Here is a 19,940-nt window from a genome sequence, read left to right as displayed (position 1 = left end):
GGGTGGCTCAGCTAGGATAATTTATCTGTGGGTTATGATTTATTTAAATATGTGAATATGATATTCACAGACACATTAATAACAACACCTACATTGGCATACTATCCACTGAACATGTTTAGGGCTTTATACATATAAAGTAAATACATCTCTACAAGAAGGCTATATGCAGAGAAATGGAAGCACGGGGGATGTATGGGATTCGCTTATCATCTCACAGCTGAAATGGTGGTCCTTGCTTCAGACTTTGCACTTTCAAGCACTCGACCATCTGCATCTCCTTTTCAAAGAAAACCTTGATATGAATACTGATTATCATTTTCAAAGACGCATAGATGCTCCTTTTAAGAGAAACTAACATTTTATAAAAGTACAAAAGGAAGAAGTATCTAAGACAGCAACAGAGCACGGTAATTAAGAGTTAGGACTAAGTTTGGATCCTGTCTTCTGCCTGTTTCCAAGCTATGTGACCTTGAACAAATAGCAATGTTGTTAAAACTCAGTTTTCTCATCCGTAGAATGGGGATAATAACAGCAGATTTATCATAAAGAATAAATGGGGTGATGCACGTTAGGTAGCACATACCCAGGACAATAAAATTATAATAAATGGCAGCAATTAATTTAATGTCTTTAACATATACTTTTTCTAAACAATTTTATAGTGAATTTACTCCAGTGAAATCTAAACTTTCCAATGATTTCACTCCCATAATACATATTAGAAGATTGTTCTATATATTTCAAGAATTTGAAAATGCAGGGATGTTTCTGGTTACAAAAGAAGTATGAAAATTAACCCTAGCACATCCAAATCCTGGCATCAGGCTGACAACATGAAGCAAATGATGACACTGAAACGTGATTCTCTGAGACAAATGAAGACAAGTCATGCCTCCTTCTTAGTTTGCTTCCAAAACTGTCCCTCAGTCTTAGATTTCTTCTAGGTTAGTTTACAGTCACTATGTCCCCGGACTGGCAGTGGCCTGTGGCTCAGCATTGTGGCTGCAAGCACCAAAGGAAGCTTCTTGACCAGATCACTCTAAGTCACTCTATTTCGAGCTGCCAAAGACTCTGTGGTTAAGAAGAATGGTAGAAGACTTCTATAATTTAAAACCAGGGTTTTGGGGTTTTTTCCACTGGAGTGATTCAATGTGTATTGTGTGTGCACATGTGTTCCAGTACAGATGGAGGCTCAAATGACTATCAGACCCTTTGGTGTGAGTTCAAATTTCCTGAAGGTGTTGGAATGTCTGTAAAACATCAGATGCCCTTCTGCTTCAGTTTCTTTTTTTTAATAAGTATATTTTAATTCTCTGCTGATTTGACATCTCGCTTTATTTAGGGAAAGACTTGACAATATCTTTGAAAAATGGTTTTTGGCAGGTAAGCAGTTAGATCTGATTTATCTATAACCAAAGACCAGTCATTGTGTTTGTTCATTCCCTCCCCCCCACAAAATTTTTTAAATCTTTATTCTTGTTCCAATACTATTAGTCATATTTTACAGAATCATTGGTGAGCCACTGTCATCACTCATACGATTCATTTTTCCTACTTAAACTTCAGAAATTCTTTTCAGAGAACTTGGGGAATGTTATCAATGTAAACTCTGGGGTTTTATTTCTAAGCCTTTCGATAACTGCAAAGTAGCTTCCACATACTTCACTTTGCACTAAGCCCAATTGTCAGAGAGAGCAGAAACCCTCCTGCAATGCTGTACTTTGAGTAGTGGATTCTGCAGTCAATGGCTTCCACCAGTTTCTTTTGTTTTTAATGTCTGAGAACCAAAATGTTAAGAAATTGCTGTGGGAAGAAAAGGATTTGAGGCAGACATAGTCTTCAGCCAACACCCTGTATTTTTGTTCTCAATCAAAAAATGAAGACACAAAAATAGCCATCATCAGCAACCAACCCTCCAGGCAGGCTGAAAATGTAGCTGTTGATATGACCTGCCTTCAGGTGCCTATGTGGGTTCTGTTTGCCCCAATGACTTCCCAGACTGGGATCTCCTGCTCCCTTTCCCATGGCAAAAAACACCTATGATTAGAGTCATTCCTAAGAATATTAAAGCAATGCCACTATAACAATGTAATATATGATGCTGCCTCATCAATTCAGGACAGGCTCCTTATGCTGTGGTAGCCAATGACCTCCAAGTCACAGTGATTTAAAATAATAGAAGTTTTAATTTTGTCTTATGTGCACGATATGTCCATCACTGGGGGAGAGGGATTCTGTTCATCACAGTCATTCAGAGACTTTTTTCATCATCATTCCAAAAGAAAAAAAAAATCGTTAAGAGGGTCTTACAGTCACAAACTGGTGCACAGATCCCCACACTGACACATGCCACTTGTACTCACAACTCCTGAGCTAGCACCTGTTCCATGGTCCCCACAAGCACACACAGACCAGCAAGGGCTTCCAATATGCGCCAGAAGCAGTGGGAAAGCATTTCGTAAGAGCCCTCATGACTACCAAAGTTACCTCAGAGGAGTTCTGAATTTGTAAAGAGCCTTTACCTTCTTGCTTGCGAAATTCTGAAGAGTAAGTGCTGAATAAGCAGAGGTGAAGTTGAGCGGGTCTCACCAGGTTGAGAGGCTTCTTGGGATGGGAGCTCAAGGGAGAGGACTCCTGCTTGTTTGGAAACAAAAAAAACAGATGTTAAAGCAGAAATAAAAGGGAGATCAATTTACTTCACAACTTTGCTCATATCAGTTTTACTGAAAACTACATTTACTTAGTGCCAGATTTTTTAAATTTTTCAAGATTTTTATTTATTTGAGAAAGAGAGAGCACAGCAAGTGAGAGAAAGACATGAGTGTCGGAGGGAGGGGTAGAGGGAGAGGGAGAACGCAGGGCTCAATCTTAGGACCCTGGGATCATGACCTGAGCCAAAGGCAGAGACTTACCCGACTGAGCCACCCAGGAGCCCCAGTGCTAGCTTTTTTTAATGTAAATATAACATACTTTTAAAAAATAACAAAAATAATATTATATGTGAAAAAACTGTTATTAAAATGTTAAGCACACATATTTGTGTAATACTTCAAATAACAAAGCCAGGTCATTCATTATTTGCTTCAAATTAACATCAAAAGAAAATAATTGAAATATGAAATGCACATATGTACAAGTGTCTGAGTCTGCTCAGATAAGTTTATTGTAAGTATCCTCAGGATTCACAAGTATGAATAACTACTTGCCAGGAAATCAATTTTTCTTTGAGAACTCTAAGTCGCAGCCACATTTCAGTTTGTTTCATACTTAGATGTCAATATTTTCATAATTAATTGCACTTTTATTTATAGTCACTCTCTCCAAACATGAAGCTATCCATGAGTGCCAGATTAATCAACCGTCCCTTAACAGCTAATTACTTTTCATTGCTGAATAGTATTACATTGCGAGATATACTGCAGTTGTTTATCAATTCATCTGTTGAGGAACATTTGAGTCATTTTCCAGTCTTTAGTATTACAAATAAAGGTGCTTTGAACATTTATACACAAGTCTTTGTATAGACATAAGCTTTCATTTCTATTGGGCATGTACCTGGGGTGGAATGACTAAGTGATAGAAAAGTGTATTTTTAACTTTTTAAGAAATTGCCAAACTCTTTTCCAAAATGAATGTACAATTTCCTTTGCCTTGAGCATTGCATGAGCATTCCAATTACTCCATATTCTCACAAGCACTTGGTACAGCCAGTCTTTTTAATTTGAGGCATTCTGACAGGTGTGAAGTACTTACTATCTCGTTGTGGATTTAATTTGAATTTCTCTAACACTGAACGTATTTTTATTCATTATTTAAACTATTTTCTAAGGAATCTGTTCATGTCTTTTGTTTCCTCTTTGATTGGATTGTCTGTTTTTTGTTTGTTTTTTGTAATTGACTTGTAGGAACTCTACATATTCTTGATTTAAATCATTTGTCTAATAGATGGGTTTTGAATAGTTCCTACCAGGCTGTCATTTGCCTTTTCATTTTCTTAACTATATTTTTGAAGAGTAAATGAAAAAAGAAAAAAAATATAGGCAACTTACATCATAAGTTAGATATTAGCTTCTCTAAAGGAGGGGGCTGTCCCCAAAGTTGCATTACATTCCTTCTGGGTCTAAGATGCTAGGTATCATTACGGTACGCACAATGCAAAACTAAAGAAAATCATAACGAAAAACACCACAACGGCAGTGTCCCTTTCCTGAGTACCAGGGCTGTGCCAAACAATGCAGTTGGCTACTTAGATAGGAAGTGACCGAGATAGAAGCCTGTCCAACTCCAAAATTATACAACTTTTATCTTTGCCAAAGCTAGCATATTTCTGTTAGCGTTTCATGACTAGTCTGACAGCCTGAAAAACAGTGAATAAAAAACACACATTTGTAAGCTTCCACTTCTGTGAACCCAACTCTTTTAAATACTATGATAGTGAGACAGAAAAGTAGAACCATGCAGGTAATGATCTCAAAATGTGGGATCAAATCTCTCTATATTCATCTCACTTTTTGGGAATCAACCAAGCCAATGATAGAGAATTGCATCAAATAACAAAGAGGAGTTGTTTGGTTTCATTTCTTAAGTATTTTTTCTTAATGGTTACCTAACATACTTTTAAAATATTAAAACAAACAGATACACTGTGAGGAAAATAATAGGAATTTTTAAGGTAAAATTTCAAGTTTCTGGAAAATATCATTTTTATAGTGGGTTATTTCAATTATACCCTCATGGCCCTGCGTTCTTTTTCATTGGCATTTGTCACTTGGTTCTTTCTGAAAAAACAGCTGAATACTGACTTTCAAGTCAAGGAGAGTTTGATGTTCAAGTCTTAAGTACAGGTAAAAAGTTATGCATAGGGTAAACTCTGACTTCAATGTAATCAGTTAAAATTTTCAAGCTAGTGAGATTAAATAATAAAAAAAAATCAAACCAAAAGAATGTAGAAAGTTGGGCAAATATGTATCTACAAAATATGGAAAACATTATAAGAAAATAGTAAAATGTAGCTTCAAACACAAATATGTCAGTAATCATAGTAAATGTTAATACATTAAATTAAATTCCTTATTAAAGTCAAAGAGTTTCATACTGAACTTATCAACAGCACAACTCTGTGTGTTGCAAGAAATATATCTAAAAGCAAAGAAAATAATTAAAAATAAAAAATAGAAAAATGTGAAAAGTAGAAACAACAAAGCAACTGTAGTGATTAGTAACAAAATGTATTATAAGTCTGAAAGCATTAGTAGCAATAAAAGGAAAATTTTCATGGTTATAAAAAAGTTTCAATTGGCCAGAAAGATATAACAATTCTAAATACCTCGTTTTGTAGATTCAATTTTATGGGACAAAAAGTAACAAAAATTCAAGGAAAAATAGAAAATAATGTAGAATATTTTTAAAATAATAATCATATACCAAGCTATAAAGCAAGGACTAAAAATAATATAAACCATAATGTAAAAATTTTAAAGATGTCAAAACCAAATCTAGCAAAAAATAAGAATAATATTCCAATCAGGAAGGTATTATCCCAGTAATGCTAGATTGATTCAACATTTGCAAACCAATCAGTGGGTTTAATTACATTAATAGGATAAATAAAATACATTATTCAGAAAAAGAATTAGCCAAACTTCGATATTCATTACTTAGAAAAACTTTTATAAAATTAAAAAAAACTTCCTTCTAAAAAAAAACAAAAACAAAAAACCTTCCTTCTATACTAAGTGTATCAACAAAAATCCATAGCCAAATACAAAATTATAAATATTAAAAGTTTTTCTCACTAATGTCCTGTTATCAATACTATGGACAACATTTTATTGGGCTCCTAGGCCATTACAATAAGACAAAAAATGAAATAAAATGTATATGGAATTGAAAGAAACAGAACTGTTACTCTTAGGGTCAGAAAATCCAAGAAAATCTACATGTAAATTATTAGAATAAGTTACTGGATAGAAGGTTGTACTAGGGTTCTTGAGGAAAAAAACCAAAATCAATAGGAAAGAAAGACAGAAAGATTTATTCTAAGAAAATGGGGTATGCAATTGTGGGGACAGGTATGAAATCTGTAGAGTAACAGGCTGGAAATTCAGGTTGGACTCGATATTGTATTCTTGAGTCTGAAATCTTTAGGGCAAGCCAGCAGGCAGAGTTTCCATACTGCAATCTTGAGGCGGAATTGTTTCTTTTGGGGAAACTTCAGTCTTTGCTCTTAAGGCCTCTTCAACTTATCAAATGTGGTCCTCCACATGTGCTTTACTCAAAGTCTAATGAGTTAAACATTAATCACATTTTTAAATACCTTCACAACATCTTGACTGATATTGAATAAATAACTGGGCAACATAGCCTAGCCAAGTTTCCACATAAAATTAACGATCACAGTCTACCTCTTGTTGTCAACTTGGCACCCCTACACATCTCCTTAAACTGTATTTAATCTCTAAAGACATTATCAAAATCATACTTCTGCCTAATGTGATACAACTATCCTGTGTGCAACCCAGAATTCACTAATTCTTTTACCTGAAGATGATGCAAAATCTTTGGTGATAGTCACTCTTCCCTTGGTATCCTGTAACTTAAATTCTATGATATAAAGCTAACAAAACTCAAATATTATATATGATGTTAATAATCTGATATAAGAAGAAAAAATAGGATTGAATACACACGCAGAGACACACACAAATATATTCGTTACAAAATAAGGAAGAAATAGTTATAACAATTACAATTCTGCACTTGATCACCTGGTTGTGGCTGTATTTCTAACTACTTATTCCCTCTATCCATTCCATATTCTCTTAGCCCCCAGGAAGCATCTCAGTGGAGCATGGTTCTTTACCTGGTACAGTGACCCAAACATCCATTCATGAAGGTTCTAGGCCATCAATAGTCCTGCCTGAACTGTGTTGTTGTAGTTTTTTTTTCCCCCCTTATTTATTTGACACAGTGAGAGAGGGAACACAAGCAGGAGGGAGTGGGAGAGGGAGAAGCAGGCTTTCTGCCAAGCAGGGAGCCCAATTTGGGGCTCGATCCCAGGACCCTGGGATCATGACCTGAGCCAAAAGCAGACACTTAACAACTGAACCACCCAGGCACCCTGCACTGTTGTAGTTTTAATCACAGAGCATGGTAGTAGTAGGAGATGCCCAAGAGAGCTTCCACATTTCAGACATTCTCTTACTTACTTTCATGTTATAGTAGCAGTCCAATTTCCTCCTGGAAATCAATCACCCCCACCAGTATATTAACTCCCTACTTTGCCTATTGATTTACAAGCATGAGGAGCCTAAAGTGGCCAGGTGGCAGGCTTAACTTCCAGTTCAATGGAATCATGCTGTGTCTCCTGATGGAAGCATTTCTTCCTTGAAAACTAGGATCCCTAGACCAGCAAAACCTAAGACGGTGAGGGCAGGGAAGAAAATTTTTGCTAGTGAATCACTACGGGTAATTGTGAGTGGAGCTGCTTCCATTTCCACCCCTAGATTCCTGGACCCATGAGTCCTGAATATGAAAGATATAGCATCGTATGTTGGGCACTGATTTTCAAGATTCCTCAATATATCATCATATCATATCATATCATAACATATTATTTAATATATATTATATATATGGACATATAGTTAATATGTGTATACTTATCTGTGTATATATTATATACTCAAACATAGGTATATATATGTACATAGGTACATGTTTATGTGTATATATATTATATACTCAAATGTAGGCATACATATATACATACCTATCAGGGAATCTTGAAAATACTAAGAATAAAACACAAATTAAAGAATGAGTTATGAACTATGATACCATTTTATATAATATATGAAAGCACACATCACAATAGTAAATATTGTTTACAGATATATAAATAAGTAGTAAACTATTAAAACCTAGACAGAAAAGATACACAAAATGCAAGGAGAGGGTTATTTTTGAATAGGCAAAGTGATATGATTGGAGAGAGTTATAAAGAGACCTTCAATTATAAAGTTGTTATTTGAAAAATTCTGAAGCAAATATGGGGGGAGGTAAACACACATTTTTCAAATGCGGCATGTGAGTCAATGGTATGGACTGAACTCTGTCCTCCCAAAGTTCATATACTGAAGTCCTCAATTAAATATGGTGATATTTGGAGATGGAGCCTTTAGGTGGTAATTAGGTCCAGATGAGGTCATGAGGGTGGAACCCTCATGATGGACTTGGTGCCCTTATAAGAAGAGACATCAGAGAACTGGCTCACTGTCTCTCCACCATGTGTGACTACACCCAGAAGGCAGCCATCTGCTGGCCAGGAAGAGAGCTCTCACCAGAAGTCTACCCTGCTGGCACCCTCATCTCAGACTTCAAGCCTCCCATAGTATGAGAAAATAAGCTTCTGTCTTTAATCCACCCAGTTTATGCTATTTTCTTACGGCAGCACAAGCTAAAATAATCAGTATATTATTTGTAATATAATTCCTCATATTTAGAAAATCACCCTCCTTTTAACAAAATTCATTGCTGTGAATACCAAGGTCATGTTGCGCAAAGAATACATAGGGAAATGGAATAACACAACAATTAAAAGTCAGTGAAAGCATTCTTCAAACTTAAATTATTACATAAGTATCACGGATTATGAAATCCGTGAAGGCAGGAATTGCATGAAAATCCCCAGCGCCAAATGCAATACCTGCCATATACCAGAATATGAAGAGCATATAAATTAAACAAATTATATAACTACCCAAGGAAATAAACTTTACAACCAATGTTCTTCTGAAATCCCATAAGAGATAAAGCTATAACAACAGCAAACAAATATTTCTTTTCAGGGACTTATTATCATGTAACATGTTTTCCAACTTTTAAAGTTACTATAAGTAACATGGACCTCTTGGTCTGATAAAACCAATCTTCCAATATCCTCTTTATACAAATGACTAAATACGGCTTTCCTTGCTCTCTTTATAATTCTTTACAATTTCCCTTCCCTAGCCTTCTTTCCTTGTCCAAAATTGGATTCTTTCATACTAAATGAGGGCATGTGATAGCTTCCTTCTTTGCCTTCTTTTCAGCTAATAGTCCCAAAGAGACTATTACCATTTTTATTTTGTATCAGTCCTAAGAGGCATACTTGAACTTCTTTAGGAAAGTGATCACATTTAATTTATTAACTTGCATCACACAGAAGTTCAGATTTTTTATTGATAAGCTGTCACTGTAGAGAATCACGTCTGGAGTATGGACCTGGATAGTATTCTTAGATATGGAGCTATCAGGGAAATTTTAAAAAGGAAAGTGTAAGAATTGTATATAGAGGTCTTTTTTCCCCTTTCTTTTCTTTCTTCTTTTCTTTTCCATGCTCTCTAACATATGTATTTATACTTTCACTAACTTTCCAAACATGTTAATTCAAATTGGTCTCCTAAGTATTCCCTCCTGTTGTGGCATTTGGCTGTATAGTAAAACGAGTAGCTGCCACAGAGCATTTGCTAATGCTTCCTTCCTCAAAGGGAGATTAGTACAAATTTAAGTTTGTGTTAATCCCCACCTGAGGCAAGATAGTCTCTGTTGTATTTTGGTGAATTCAGATAATTGCTACAACAGTTTGCTCTTATTTGCATGATATAGACTACAGCAAAATATTTGCACTGAGTTATTAACCTGTTTTCCAGTAAATGGTGTTTACTTATGGCCTTGTACATGTGGTATCTATTAAGAAACATCCCCACAAATGGGAGCTTGCTTACTTGTTAAATGGAAAACAAAATGTCAAAAATAATTGGGAGGAAAGTAAAAGTAAATGGCAAATGTTGACAGGCATGAGGCTTAGTCAAGTTATCAAAAATGCATATGACTTAGACGTTAATAAATGAAATATTAATAACAGTTTTTCAGGCTTGACCGGGACTATTTATGGCAAGATTTCAACATTGCTTCACACAATATGACACACTTACATTTTTTCAAGGCAGTTAAAATTTCAATTATAATGTAATACACATTTTATTAGCCAGTTAGTAATACTGTAGAATAATTGGAATAGGCAGTGAATGATTTATAAAATGAGGACAATGATTCTACGAGACCTTCTTCAATTTAAGAAGAAAAAATTAATAAACATTTTTTATATAAGGGAGAACACCATCTTCCATGGTTTTGTTATTGTTGAATTTATAGCTTATATTTCAGCTGTCTTTAAAAATGATTTGAGATGGTCTAGCATAAACATAATGCAATCCATGTTAATTAAAAATGTTTTGGTTTTTTTTTATGTTTTTAAATGTGAATGATCAGAAGCCACTTGGGAGAGGAGAATCTTAGTACTTTGGTCAAAGGATAAAAGTGGTATCTCATCAAGTGTTTTCTGCTCAGAAAGAGAACTGTCATTGCTGTCATCACACGTGACATCAGATCCAGTATCAAAAATGTTCAACTATCCTTCTGCAAGACCATGCTACTCAGAACTTGAGCAAGAATTCCCTTTGGGAAATTGTTTAGCACTTACCTCATTCGTAGTATGAAAAAATGATGGGAACTGACATGACGCCAAAAAATGTTGCTACCACTAATAAGTAAGACTTTTGAATTATGCCACCACTCAGTCCTTGATGTAACAAAGTATTAGAACACAGATTCCAAGACTGAAAGAAATTTGGAGAGGTATACTATGTCTATGGATAAGTAGAAGAAAGAACTGGAAAATACCTATAACTTTGGATCTTTAATTCTCCAACTCACCAATTTTCATTGATAGATGATACAAGAATACTGTATTTCTGTTTTTTATTTAATCAAACTAATTTCAAAATTGAGTTCCCATCCTGTAAGGATGGTGGAAAATACCACCTCAGTTTTTCTGGGAGTTTCCCTACCCAGAGTAGTACAAAGGTCCCAATGTTAAGAAATGGGAAATCTCTCTGGTCACTTGTTGGCACCTGAGATTGGCTACCCTAGGGAGGAGTGATATCTTTTGCTTTCAGGAGCCCTAGTGCTCCTTTTAGGCATATTTGGAGAGCTGAGAATCCGCTTCTCAACAAAGTGTCAGACGCTTGTGTGACCTATGGATCTTTATCCCCTCTCCTGGGTCACAGAAAACAACAACATATTTTTCTGCTTTTCAAAGGCATACCCCTGTCTTCTGCCTCCATAGAACCCCAACAGCATACCTTCACTAATTCCAGAAGAAGTCTACATTATGCAGCTTCTATTTTCTGCCCTGAAAAGATCTCCGAGAAAAAGAAAAACAAAGACAGCTCTCTGCCTAAAATGAAGAGAAGAGATAATTTCTAGGGAGCACAAATGCTATTTAATACTTAAACTAAATATTGCCAGAAAAATGATTTTAAAAAACGAAAAGTTTGTCAAAAAATTTTAATATTAACTAAGCCAAAATATGCAAGATATTTTATCTTACCTTTTCAATGCAACCCATTCTAGGAGGTCATGGAGCACATGATGTAGTTTTTTTTCCTATTAATTTTTGTTTGGTTTCTTTGAATTCAAACTAAAATTGACCTTATCACTCACTAGACTTTACTCTCTAATCTCTCTCTGATCCAGTAATTTCTCCTCCCTTGTCTGCACTAGTGATTGCACTGCCAAGGTAAGTCCTGAGACATCTCTTAAAGCAAACAAACAAGCAAAAAAACCAAAATAACTCAATCCATGTAGGCAATCACTCACAGTGCCCTCTATGCAACCTACAGATCCCCATCTCTCTGTTTGTATGTAAAGTACTTCACTAGGATATGGTATGGCTCTTCTTCTACACCTGGAGAAACCTCCAATATTCTCTAAGCCCAGGTTAAGACCTACCTACCTTCTTCAAAAAAGTGTGCCTCAATTTTTATTTACTTATTTTTTTACAGACAGTGGCTCCTCTTATCTGAAAACTCCCAACTTTACTTTTCTTCCACCATTTATTATTTCCCTGAGTATATACTTGTTTTAGCCATCTTGTTATTGCACTTCTCATATTTTTTTAAATTTCTTGCACTTCTTGTATTTTTAAATCATTCATAGTATTGATGAACTTTTACCTATGTGTTTTTAGACCATGAGCTTTGAGTGTGAGGCTATGATTCTTCTTTGTAGACCCCCATGCATGCCCTGTGAAACTGTTTCATCCTGTCTTCAAGATGTCTATGAGTGTACGGCCACACCTCAGCCTGGTGACTATGGAAGAATTTAGAGAAAAAAATGTTTACAGCATAAATTAACATAGAATAAATTAGGCAAGCATAGTTATTTGATTCCTTTATAATTTTCACATAATACATTAATATTTTAAATGTGTTCCAAATAAATGCATATATATACATATATGTATATGTACAGCTTTTCTTATCAATAAAATGGCTTAGTACACATCTTGATTTTTTTTTTTATACAGACTTGGAGAAAGGGATCCCACATTCTTCTGGAACAGAGAAATGGGAAAATCAGTTAGTGCGGGGATATCTTTTCTCCAAGAGAAAACAGAAACCTTCCTCCAGCAACCAAAATCCAATCCGATTTTGAAAAGCACATTTTATGCATATAAAAATGGATAATACTTGAATTATCCATTCATCAAAGCATTAAACTCAAAAACTAACTTCTGCCCTCCAGGATGGCGCCATTGCACATTTCTGCTCCAGAATAATTCGTGTGGATATATCTGGCAGCCAAACATGAAAGTGTGGGTGCTGAGTGGCTGGCAGCTGGCCCAGTATTTAACCCTGCTGTTTTAGAATGCCATAAAATAAGCACAATTTAATCTTTCCAAATCATTTGGTCAGTGACTGTGATTTCCACAGAAAATAACTTCAAAGAAGACAGGCACCTTTGTTGATGCTTGTTTAAGCAGCTTTGAGTGCCAATGTATTTAAGAATAGGAAGCACAAACCTCAAAGCCTGTAATACATTCTTGGGATTATATACCAAGGGGATGTATAGACTGGCCTATTAAATTTCCCTGGTGGTAAGGATGTGCTTAGATTGATACAAGTAAGAAATTATGTCATCAGATAAAAAGGATGGCTCAGTCTGTAGAGCATGCCACTATTGATCTCAGGGTTGTAAGTTCGAGCCTCATGTTGGGTGTAGAGATTACTTAAAAATAAAATCTTAAAAAAATAAAAGTCATGACAAGCAGATAGATACTGCTTGTTAAAAATCTATGGAAGTAGAGACCTTGCTATAGATACTGAGAAGGGACTGTGGTTGCCAGAGGTGGGGGTGGGTGTGGATGAAATGGGTGAAGGAAGTGAAAAGGCACAAACTTCCAGTTATAAAAGAAATGAATCATGAAGATGTAATGTAAACATGGCAACTATAGTTAATAGCACCATATTGCATGTTTGAAGCTGGTAAGAGAGTAAACCTTAAAAGTTCTCATCACAAGAAAAAACAATTTTTGTAACTGTGTGGTGACAGATGTTAAGTAAACTTAATTGTGATCATTCAAAAATATATACAAATATGAAATCATTATGTACACCTGAAACTAACATAATGTACATTAATTATACCTGAATTAAAAAAAAAACAGAGACTTTGGTACAAAAAAACATAAATCAGTGTATAAAATTGTGATGTTTACTCGTGACCCGGAAAAAACCCAAACAGTTCTTTAGGATACTCTCTGCAATAACCTCATTTAATTTATGACATGGATCTGAAATAAAGATTGTATCCTTATGTCTTATGGTTAGTCGGAAACATAATAAACAACTATTTTTTAAGCTGTCATTTGACAGTTTTGGAGAATATTACATGATTTATTTCAATAACTGTATCCATTTTATGTGGAGACAAACTCTAGGGAAAGTAACTGATCTCCCTTGATTAAAGCTGAGAATCTATTTCAGATTAAGGAAACCAAACTTTATACATTCTATCATGTAGGACCCAGTTATGATAGTTAAAAAATTTTGTTATCGTCAGTAAAACTCTGAGGTATGGTTTATTATTAAGATCTTCTCATCTTCTCTTGATTAAAACAAAATGTATGGAAGAACAAAAATGCATTATTTTCCCAACGCATTTATCTAATTTAGACTTACACATACACAGAGTAGTTTAAACCAAAATTACTTCTGGGATGCCTGGGTGGTTCAGTTGGTTAAGCGTCTGCCTTTGGCTCAGCTCAGGATCCCAGGGTCCTGGGATCAGGTCCCCAGTCAGGTTCCCTGCTCAGCGGGGAGCCTGCTTCTCCCTCTGCCTGACACTCTCCCTGCTTTGCTCTCTCTGACAAATAAATAAATATAATCTTTTAAGAAAAGAAACAAAATTACTTCTTCTAATATCAATAGCACAAGGCAATTTACCTTCTTTATCTCACCACTGAAGACCAACATAGATAAGTCACATTACATATTTTATTAAGCCCTCTAAGATCATTTCTGTCATTAATTTTGTCCATTATTTGTTGTGTAAATATTCTTTCATTTTCTGATGACAATTTTTAATTCTCTTCTCAGTCTCTTATATAAGTCAACCCACTTCTTAGATTTTTAGTTCCTTGACCTCTTTCTCTCATACATTCATTGCCAATCCATATTTATTTTCTTCCCTACTTGAACTGGGCTCCATGATTTGTCCCAATACTACTCTCAAATTCCTTGCCCCTTGAATATCTTTCTGTTTTACTTTTTAGAGGGTCAATTTCTATCTCTGGCTTATTCCAACCAGTTACTTTTTCTGTTACTTTCTACCAGTGATTACCAGGAAAAATAAAATGTCCTAACTCTATTAATAAATGCCATTACAAACATGATATTAGCTGGAGCTATCTTCATAGGAATTCCCATTTCACCATTTATGTTCTTCTCATACCTACCTGATTCACTCTTTACAAAACATCCATCTTCCTAAATCACAGGGCAAAATTTCCTCTTCCCACACCCCACAGGGATAGGGGTCTGGATCACCCCACGAGGAAAGCAACCTAGACTAAGAAAGCTACTCGTTGAGGGTGAGGGGCATCTAAAACAGGTGGTAGAGGAAGGGATAAGAGTATTAATTACTCTCTAAAAGTTGACTTAATGAATAACCCCAGAATAAACCTAACATTTTCTGATTCTTCATGTAGTAGGAGTCTTACCTTTTCTTAAAGAGTGATGTCAATTATTCCTACAGTATTGTGATTCATTTGCTTTCCTCATGGTCTCTGGCATAAGGAGCCTCAAGTAACTGATTGATAGCTGTACCACAGAATTCAATGGGACTATTACTGTGTATAATGATGGAAGAAGTCTCTTTTGAGAACCAGAATCTCTCGATTCACAAAGCCTAAATTTGTGGCAATGAGAAGCACAAGGACCCCAAGTTTGTCACTGGGAGTGATGGTAACGGGGAATATTCTTACTTAGACTACTTGGATCCCGGATCCATGTGTTCTCCTTGAAGATGAAAACCTAAGATAATGGTTTGATATAGAGTGTCCACTCAGCCCTGAGAATAATCAGTCCTGGAGGAGGATCCTCGGAGGATATAATTTCAAACTTGTGCCTCAGCTGTATCTTTAGGAGGCCACGATGGTGTGCTCCCAGGCTAGTGGCTTCTGTGTGGTCTTATATGGAAAAGAACCAATGGATCGCTTGGTCATTTTCCTAATACTATACCTCCTTTGATATAATTATCAAAATTATTTGGTATTATTTGTGTATAAAACACTCTGTAAGCCCTCAGATAGTGGGTCCAGAGAAGGCTCTGCTGGCATGAAAGTCAATCCCATACCAAGGGTATGTGTCAATTATAGTCAAGATGAATTGTTGTTACTTTCAAAGTGAAAGGATCCAATGTAGCCAGCCAAGAAGCCGACTGGAACAGTGGTGTAGTAGAGTCCAGGACTGATTTCCTTGCTGACAATGTGGACATTGAGCAGGGACAGTCATTAGATTAACACTGGTAAGTGGGAGCCCATGATCCAGAGCCCATGCATAGCCTTCATGACTTCATTGTCCACTGTGCCAGCACAAGGGTGGATTATGATGAAGCCTCGGTGATGTCTACTGGTCAAGTCACTGTATCAATTTGGTTGGTTGGTGTCTCTTCTGTGGACGGTGTGTGTGTTCTCTGATAGATATTGACATATGAATCAAAGGTCTTCACATTTTGTGCTTGTTTCATAAGTCCAAATATATGTCGCTTCTCCAGATCTCCTTGTCCTCAATTTTCCATTCTTCCTTTCCAATGTCCCTGACCAACCAGCTGGGCTATTGCCACTGTCTATGGGTGCATGGGACCTTGAAGTATTTCTCTTTCCACACAAAGTGAATACCAAATATAAAACTCCTAGTCTACTTATTGGGAGAGTTTTCCTGTACCACTGTCTTTCAGGGAAACCTCTGCTTGGAGTTGTGATTCAGCCATTCGTTTTCAGCTAACACCAAGATAACATACCAACCCCTTAGGGAACTCATTACTAAGAGGCATTCTCCTCCATCAGCTGTTTATAAGTGACCTTCAACACTGCCATAGGTATGACTTGGGGCAGATCTGCTGGTATAAGAGTGGTAGATAAATGGGATGGGGGAGGGGGTTGAATTTATTCTCTCTGCTTACACCTGACTCTGAATTTACCATTTCCATTCTACGACTAGAGGTCCCTCTGACCGTATTACTTAAATAATCTGAGAAAACATAGTTCTCTGACTGCTTGATCACTGGATCTCACAGGGCCAGAAGCTCCATTCCTACCAGGGCCCAGTTATATACCAGGAGCTGACATTCAATAGGTATGGAGTTCACTGTAATAAATGATATGTTCTTGTTCCAGAAACCCAGGGGTCTATGTTTTAATATTCCCATCAGTGATACCTCTGGTATTACAGTACCACAGGGGCAATGTTTTCATTCTCCCAGTACAGGTACTTCTGGTATCACAGTACAATATGGCTCAAGTGGCATTGTGCTTACACTATATTATGCCTTTTCCTGCTTTGAGTCCCACTAAAAACTGGTAGTCTTCCTTCATCCAGAAGATGTATTGGAACATTATTCCTCCTAAGTGCTGAAGATGATAGCTACAGAATTCAGAGTTTTTTTCAGAATAGTGAGTTCTGTGCTTCTTTCTTAGTAAACTTATTTAAATTAAAGATATATCACTATCAGCAAACTTTGCTTTGGGCTGGTGGTGTATGAACTTGGACAGGAACATTTTTACCTCTTTATTTAGCATTTCCTTCAACTATGCTCCACAGTTGCATTAGGCAATACCTGTTACTTTTCATTAATAGAAATCATAGACATTTTCATATCATATTATAGTTATCACATATATCTTGAATTATTCTTTTTATACATTATTTTAATATTGTGAGTTATTAGAACTGCCTCTAGCTCTTAATTTTTAGGAATTTAATTAAATAGTACATTTATTACTGCATCAAAGATGCATGTTAAACATATTTGATATAATATTTCCTTTATAGTTTTATACATTTTATATCTCTTATAAATATTTTTACTCTATAACCTTCTACAGAATGCCACAGAGGTCTAGTTTATAACATAGAAATGTTCAGAATGCTGTCTCAACCAAGCTTCTCTCTTTAATGCATGCTCCTTTATGACGTTCAGGCTTCAGCTTCAATGGCAACTCTTCAGAGGTCTCCCTGACCACCCACCCTAAAACAGCCTCCTGGGTGCTTTTTACAACATCCTGTTTTTGGATTTTTTTTCATCTCATGTTTATAAATGCCTTATATTTCCTCGTTCACATGGCTGTTGTTGGCTCACACTTGATCTGGTTGACATTTCCTTCTTAAATGTCCCACTCTAACATCTCAGGCTTATCCCTCTGGACTTTCTTCAGTGGATACATTTCCTTTAAATGATAATTTTCCTTAGATTTTGTCCACTAACACTTCTTTATTCTCTAATTCATTTTCCTATGTAGATAACTTCCCCCATGGCCACAAGTCCAAACATAATTAAAATGTATTATTCCCAAGGGGATATACAGACCCATAATCCCTTATCTGTCATCCTGAAATCTCTAAAGCTCCTTTTTTTCTACAAAACTCATTGGCAGCAAAACATTACCTGAAATGACAAAATAGCCTTTATTTACCTCATGCCCTGTGAATATTCATACATCTCACGAATAGAACTTGTATTTGGGTTATTACATGGTGCTATCAGGATCCTGCTAAAAATGCTACCTTTCATAGGACTGGAGTAACACATTACTTTTTAAGATTGAAAAACTGAAATTGAGAAGAGATCAAGACATCATATTCATATTTCTAGCCCAGATTGAGAGGAGGCAGCCTTCTTCTGGGCATTCCACAAACTTAACACAATTTCCGTCCTTTCCTATTTATCAGCCACATATCCATTCACTTCCCTAAGGACATCCAGTGTTTGGCCATGTCTGTCCAGGTTCCTACATGCACCATACTGCTCCACACCTCTGTCCTGGACAGTAACAAAGCAGAATTAATGAATACCACCCGGGGAGACTTCTGATTGGATAATTATTGCTGAAATCCTTACCATTCTAAATCAAAGAAATGCATCTTCTAGTATTTCTCTTGCTATTAGATTCCTTAAGTGAAGGAGGCACATCATTTTCCCACAACCGAACACAGTGCCTGGCTTTGTGTTATCTGTTCTGTCACTTAAGCTGAGTTCCTTTATTGTCCCTCTCATCTTTCTCTTTAACCTTTACACCAATCAATCATGCCTTCTGAATCCATCCTATCCTCTCTATCCTTTATGGAACCGCTATGTGCCCTCATTATCTCTCACCCAGTGTCCTGAGATACTGTCCACTGTTTCTCTGTCAATTCACTTCCTATATAGTCCGTTATTGTTCTAAATGAATGATTTAATTGTGTTACATGCTAATTTTAAAAGTCTTAAATGACTTTACACTATCAGTATGATGCTCAAAATTATTAGCATGGCATAAATGTCCATGATTTGCCCTTAATCTACTATTCAAGCAATACCTTGTATAATCCAACACCAATTTTTTTTTTTTTTTTTTTACTTTCCAGTAATACTTCTGTGATGTGAATCTTCTTGCTCTTCCCGGAATGTAATCCTCCATACTGATCCCACGTCGAGAATTAGATGACAAGGAGACCAGGCACAATTTCATCAGTAAATTTGTAGAAATTCTCAGGAAAAACAATAAAACAAAATCTTTTGCCATGTAAATATATCAAAGGACAAAATAAGCTTATATTGTCATTTTTTAAAAATAGCATACAAAAAGGAAATTTTCATTCCAATCTAACTTAGGTTATTCAAACTAACAGCATATGACAAAAATATCACAATCTGATCTAATTTGCAATATGAAGATCGTAAAACAATGCACATGAAAATCCAGCAATTTAAAAATTTTAATTTAAAATTGCTTTTCTTTCATGAAAACTAAGTATATTTAGTATTAGGAAATCTGTTAATAAAACTCACTACATTAATAGATTAAATGATGAAAATGGCACATCCAGCTCAAAATAAATGGATAACCATCTGACAAAATTCAATATCCACTAATAAATCAGAAATAAATGGATAGTTCTTTAATAATGTTAATTTTTTTCTAACAGAAACCAGTAAGAAGAACATACTTTGGAATAAAACACTGTTTAATTAGTATTAAAGTTAGTATGTTAGGGTTCTCTAGATAAACAGAACCAATAGAATATATATAGATATATATGAGAAGATTTATTATAAGAATTGACTCACGAGGTTATGGAGGCTTATAAGTCCCAGAATCTGCTGTCTGCAACCTGGAGAACCAGGAAAGCCAGAGGTATAACTTGGTCAAAGGCTGAAGGCCTGAAAATCAGGTATAAGCAAACGATATAAGTACCACAGTCCAAAGGCCCAGAAGCTTCAATGTCCAAGGGCTACAGAATATGGGCATCCCAGCCTAATACCAGAAAGAGAATTCAGCCTTCCTCTGCCTT

This window comes from Ursus maritimus, unplaced genomic scaffold (genome assembly GCF_017311325.1).
Source record: "Ursus maritimus isolate PB19 unplaced genomic scaffold, ASM1731132v1 scaffold_3, whole genome shotgun sequence".
NCBI classification, from domain to species: Eukaryota; Metazoa; Chordata; class Mammalia; order Carnivora; family Ursidae; genus Ursus; species Ursus maritimus.
Note: the sequence above shows the minus strand (reverse complement) of the source record.